Source organism: Solanum tuberosum, unplaced genomic scaffold, assembly GCF_000226075.1.
Source record: "Solanum tuberosum cultivar DM 1-3 516 R44 unplaced genomic scaffold, SolTub_3.0 scf00219, whole genome shotgun sequence".
In the NCBI taxonomy this organism is placed as follows: domain Eukaryota; kingdom Viridiplantae; phylum Streptophyta; class Magnoliopsida; order Solanales; family Solanaceae; genus Solanum; species Solanum tuberosum.
In genome coordinates this window covers 1,059,827-1,066,087 of record NW_006239145.1, presented here as the reverse complement: position 1 = coordinate 1,066,087, position 6,261 = coordinate 1,059,827, and the positions used below count along the sequence as shown (strand labels likewise).

At 35.6% G+C, this 6,261-nt stretch overlaps 1 pseudogene; it reads left to right on the top strand.

The window, feature by feature from the left end:
* The window catches only part of LOC102587741 (pentatricopeptide repeat-containing protein At4g02750-like), a 3,822-nt pseudogene extending 1,525 nt beyond the window's left edge, over nucleotides 1-2,297 (top strand).
* Nucleotides 2,298-6,261: the final 3,964 nt, after the last annotated feature.

The following is a 6,261-nucleotide window of genomic DNA, read 5'->3' as shown; positions in this document are numbered from 1 at the left end:
ATTTTCCGTTCTTGATTATTATTTTCTCGACGCGAATTTTATTGTCTACAAATTCTGGCACGCCCAGTGGGACAATCTCTACCTCTCATCTCAACTTTTCAAGCATCAAAGAATATTAAAATGACTTGCACTATGGAAGAACGACTAGCAAGCTTAACTAAGGCAATTGAAGGCCTAAAGTGCGCACACGAACAAGATGCTAAACTTTCCAAGCTAACAAATAGGATGGATAACATGATTGAGAGAAGATCAAGTCAAGCACCTCTAAAGATTCATAAAATTCAAGACGAAGGAGAGTCTTGCGTAAAACAAACAAAGATAAAAAAGATTCATATCTCTGCTGAAGGTTTGATTCCAATTGATCAATTAAAGATCTTTATCATAGAGGCTATCGAAAACAAATCTGAGTCTTTATCCAAATTTTCTCCCACATATGCAAAGCCATATACACAAAGGATTGATAACTTGAAAATGGTTGAGGGCTATTAACCTCCTAAGCTTCAACAATTTGATGGGAAAAGAAACCCCAAACAACATATCACGCACTTTATCGAGACTTGCAATGATGTTGGGACATATGGTGATTATCTTGTTAAAGATTTCGTTCGATCTCTCAGAGAAAATGCCTTTGATTGGTACACAGATCTCGAACCTAATTCTATAGATTGTTGGGAGAGGTTAAAACAAGAGTTCCTCAATCGTTTCTATAGCACAAGAAGTGTCGTTAGTATGATTGAACTTACAAAGGCTCGTCAAGATGAAAATGAGTTAGTTGTTGACTTTATCAATCGTTGGAGAAGTCTGAGCCTCAACTGCAAAGATCGCCTTAGTGACACTTCTAGCATTGAAATGTGCATCCAAGGCATGAATTGGGGTCTTCACTACATTTTGCAAGGATTAAAGCCAAATACATTTGAAGAGTTGGCAACTCGTGCACATGACATGGAATTAAACATGACTTTAAGAGAAGATCAACAATCTTCTGTTTATGGACCTCATGAAGATGAAGATATAGAAGAACTCCAAAGTGGGGGCAAGTCTGCATCTGAAGATGACTTTGAAGAGTCAATGTATATCTAAATGCTCATTCACGCATGAGGTTAAACTGCAAGTTACAACGCTCCTTAAAACATGAGGTTAAACTGCAAGTTACAACTCTCCTCATCGCATGAGCCTAAACTGCAAGTTACAATGCTCCTCATCGCATGAGCTTAAATTGTAAGTTACAATGCTCCATATCGCATGAGCCTAAACTGTAAGCTGAAATACTCTTTGAAACACGAGTTTAAACTGTATGTCACAAAGCTCTTCAAATTTGAGTTAAATCTTCAAGTTGAAATGCTCCTTGAGACACGAGCCTAAACTGTATATCATAAAGCTCTTTAAATTTGAGCTAAATCTTCAAGTTAAAATGCTCCTTGAAACATGAGCATAAACTATATATCATAAAACTCTTTACATTTGAGTTAAATCTTCAAGCTAAAATGCTCATTCAAACTGTTTTTGCATTATTGGATCTGTTTAAAACTACTTCATTCTGAATTGCTTAATGCAATAGTATGTAAAGATTGCTCCCATGTGTTGTGGGTTGCCGAGTTATACACATCATCTGATATAGGGTTTTGTCTTAATCTTTGTACAGTTGTTAAGGTTTCAGTTTTTGTGCTTTTTTACAGGTTGGTGTATTACCTGCTTGTGGCCATACCGGCTTGATTGACAAATGCATGGAACACTTTTACTCAATGGCTCGAGATTATGGAATAGTTACAAAGCCCAGGCAATATACTTGCATGATTGACCTTCTGGTTTGAGCTGGGCGACTGGGTGATGCTCAAAATCTAATGAATGACATGCCTTGTGAACCAGATGCTGCAACCTGGGGTGCTCTCCTGAGGGCAAGTAGGATTCACGAAAACACTGAATTAGGTGAAAAGGCTGCTGAAATGATTTTCAGATTAGAGCCTTGGAATGCCGGGATGTATGTCCTTCGCTCAAATTTATATGCCGCCTCTGGCAGATGGCGTGACGTTAGCAAGATGAGATTAAAAATGAGGGACACATGTGTAAGGAAAATGTCTGGTTACAGCAGGGTTGAGGTGCAAAATCAAATACATCTTTTTTCAGTTGGGGATATCATGCATCTAGACAGCAAGAGAATATATGCTTTCTTGGAAGAGTTGGAATTATTAATGAAGCGGGAAGGTTATGTCTCTGCCACGAAATTGATCATGCATGATGTGGATGAAGAGGAGAAAGCACACATGCTCAAGTATCACAGCGAAATTGGTCCTGCATGATGTGGGTGACCAATTTGTGTGATGAAAAATTTAAGGGTTTGTGGAGATTGTCATACTGCAATCAAACTCATATCAAATACACTGAACAGAATGGTAGAAAGCCACTTGCCTGAAGGTAAAAAATACTTTTATTAGTTGTGTATCCGATTGGAAAACTTTAGGTACGGATGTGAACATGTCTACTCAAGTGGAATAATAATTTGTCCCTGACATAGCTAGGTGGGATAGTAGTAGTCAAGTGGATGCAGGGGTAGACCAACTCTACACTATAACAAGAGATAATCAACATGTATTTGTCTACTTCTGGGATCACCACTCAGCCCTTCAATAACTACTAGGCACTAGGGAGCTCTCTTGATAATTTTTGCTGGTAGTGGTTTTCCAGGTTTTTGATACAATTCAGAAATAAATAACTATCTCATGAGTCTAACAGTCACCAAGTATATTCTACCTAGATCTTAAGACGGACATAAAGTCTAAATATCAATTGCCAAATCTTCTCATTTTGTTCCTTTCCCAGTTGTTGGTTTCGGTTTTATGCTTTGGTTCACTTCCAGAGCTACCAACTATGTCGCCATCAGTGTTGAAGCAAGCAACTGCTCTCTATAAATAAAATATTTTATAAATGAGCACTCCTCCCCTGAACATTTGCTTCATCTATAAGGCTGGATCATACTATATACTATATATATATATATATATATATATATATATATATATTGCAAACATCAAGGTGAGTATGTGTTTTACCTCAATGCTTGCTTTTTGGCCTTGTAAATTGCCTATTCAAAACGACCTGAGATGTAACTCAACAAGTATAGTTGTCAAGGAAAAAAAAGTCAATTATAGTCAACATTTTCTCACCAGAGCATTTAGGCAACATTTTGTCACTAGAGCTAGTATCCATTCTGGTTTGCATACTAGGATGACACCTATTTTTGGACATGATGATCTGGTAAAGCGTTCCTGCATCAGTTTCTTCAAGATTTTTAAGGTGTTAGACAGAGTTCTTTTGCACGTAATATACCTTTAAGCATTGAGCGAGAGAAAAAACAGTGAATCAACATACCCAAGAGTGATTTAATCGTGGCTTGAGCAGCTACTTGCTTTGCCATTTGCTTGCTCCCAGCTAACTCACCTTTGTAAGTTTTGTTGGGTTTAGCAAGGTATGAATGGGAAATAGTGAATGGGAAATAAAAAGAGAAAATGGAAAGTGGAAGAACCATTGAAAATGGGGGAACCAATTTTGGAGGGAAAATGAAAAGTCATTGCAAAAGTGCAAATGAATAGTAATTTTTATCATATCGGTAGAAGAGAGGAAATTGTTGTCCTTATATTAGGAAACACTTCCTTTAGTTCTTAAAGGGTTAAGAAGAAGGTGCCCCCTCGCGCCGTCGTCGTCGCTCACTCGACCTCGGCTTCGGATTTTGATGTGATTGATTGATAATATTTTTGGACAAAATTTATTTAATCAATCTTGTTAAATCATTTCCTTTCTCTTATAAATTAATTCAGAATGTTGGTTAACTAACAGAATTAATTTGGTGGAGTGTGTAGTTGGGATTTCGGGTATAGGTTGGGGGGGTTTTAGACCATTTTCTCTTAGTTAAATAACAAAATTAATTTCGCAACGAATTATTTGAAAGTCGCGCGTAACGGTTGTTCCTTCCGAAAAGTCGTTACTTTTCCCAAAGGACACAATGTTCTGGAAAAAATGGGTCTTTCTGAACAGACGTGTTCCTTGCTGCATATGACTATAAATAAGAGATCTTTTTCGTTTTTTCAAACACTGAAATTTTTTTCCTCTCTGCATACATTTTCTCTCATAAATAAAATTGTCGATCGACTGAGTCTGTGTGTGCTCTTGTTGCTGTTCTTGCGTTCGTTGAAGTTATTGAAGTTTGAGGTACCGCTACTTCTTTGACAGGTTAATCCGTTTTATCTTGGGAGAAATTAATCTGCAACCTCGGGTACAGTGAGGGGATTAAATTTCTTAAGGAAACACAGTGGTTTTTGTGGACTCGGATTAAAATTCCTTCTGTCTATTTCATTTTTTTTCTGTTTCTGTATTTCTGATTAACCTGAATACAGGAGATAACAAGTTTTGCCTCCCAACACAAAGTGACAAATTAAGTGAAATATCTCTAGCATCAATTTTGTTGTGAATGCATTCATAAGCTATTTTTGCTACTGCCTGCTCTGCTTCTTTCTTCGTGGGATATGTTGACTTGGATTCATATTCATATCCATCAACCAAAACCTTTGCTCTGAACTTTGGGGCATGTGGAAAACCTTCATTAACTGTTTCATAAATTGAAAGTTGTTTGACATTTTTTTGTGTGTACTCTTGTAGTTGATTCTTGTACATTACTTGTGCCGGAGGAACTGCAAATAAATTATACCATTAATATAATGATTGAATACAAAAAAATGCGTTATAAACATGAATTAACCTAAAAAAGTAATGGTGAGTGAGAAGAAAGTTGAAATGAGAGATGCATACTGGAAGTAAATTTGGGGAACTCCATATTTGCTGAAGATGCAATTCTTTGAAAAACTAAAAATGGAGTCTTGAAGAGTATTAACCCTTTATCATGGCTTTGTACAACACTTACTTTGCATGAGAACTGAGAAGGAGAATCATTTTGTACAATAACACTACTTTTTTTCTTTTTTCCTGAATGTACATTGTCAGAATTAGATATCATATAAGCATAACATATAATAGCAGGCAAATTATTTTATTTGCAAAATTACATATTCCATATTTTAAATAATTTTATCTACAAATATCAATTGAATGATCAGATAGTATAAAAAATCTATATATTGATAGTGTACAAATTCAATGAATAAATGTGCTTCACGCTCGCAAGGGCGAAATGAGTGGTTGAGAAGTGTATCTCCCATGTGGGAGACCTAGGATATCCATCCTCATCGATGGGGCTTGCAGTTTTTATCTCATTTGTAGTTTGCGAGTTGTTACACAGTAATTAGGTTACCACAAAGTACTCACTACAGAATGTTCATCCGAAGAATAGAGGTTCCTGGTTTACTTGAGAGTTCCAAAAAAATGTGTTTTATTATAATGGCAAGTTCTAAAATGGAATCAACTTGCTTTGGCATTTTTTCCCTATTTCGCAGTAGTAGTTATACACTTGTACTCCCATTTTAGAAAAAGAGTACAATATTCGAGCATTTGATAGTAACAATATCCAAAAATACACCAAATGCATGCATAGTTCAAATACAATTTTTTTTTTTACCTAAAGCGAAGGTTAAATGTATTTTGTCAAATATCACAAAAATTAAAATAAATTATTGCTAATAATTGCAAAACTAAAATTATTATCCTTAAATAATTAATCAAAGAGGAATATTTAAATAAATAAGATTAGAATAACACTCTTGGTTAAAGGAGGAGCGCCGTGCTTACAATTTTTTTTTTCCATTTTATAACTAAGAAGAGTGTTGAACATCCAAAGACGATGACAACAACAATGACAACAAATAAACATCATAGCTAGTGAAATCCCACTAAGTGGGATTTGAGTTGGGTAGAGTAATGTAAACAAACCTTATCACTATCTCGGGAAGATAGTGAGGTTGTTTTCGAAAAACACTCGGCTCGAGTGTAACAAATCCAAACACAAAAGAAGAGAACAATATAGAAAAGTTATTAGCAGTATATAAAAGATACTATAACATCCAATTCAAACAAAGCTGAGTCAAATCTTTCAAAGTGAGTTCATGATCCCACTAAACTTGACAAGCATCATGTATATTTCTATCAAGATATTAAGACAGACATTTAAATTCCAAGTATCAGTTGTCAAATCTTCTCTTTTTGTTCCTTCTTTCGTTACTTCTGTCCACTTGAACTTTCAAATAGGCTCTTAGTTGAAGCTTCGCCATTACTTGAAAGAATCAAAAGACCTACTTGATGAGTTTCCTTATGAATGAG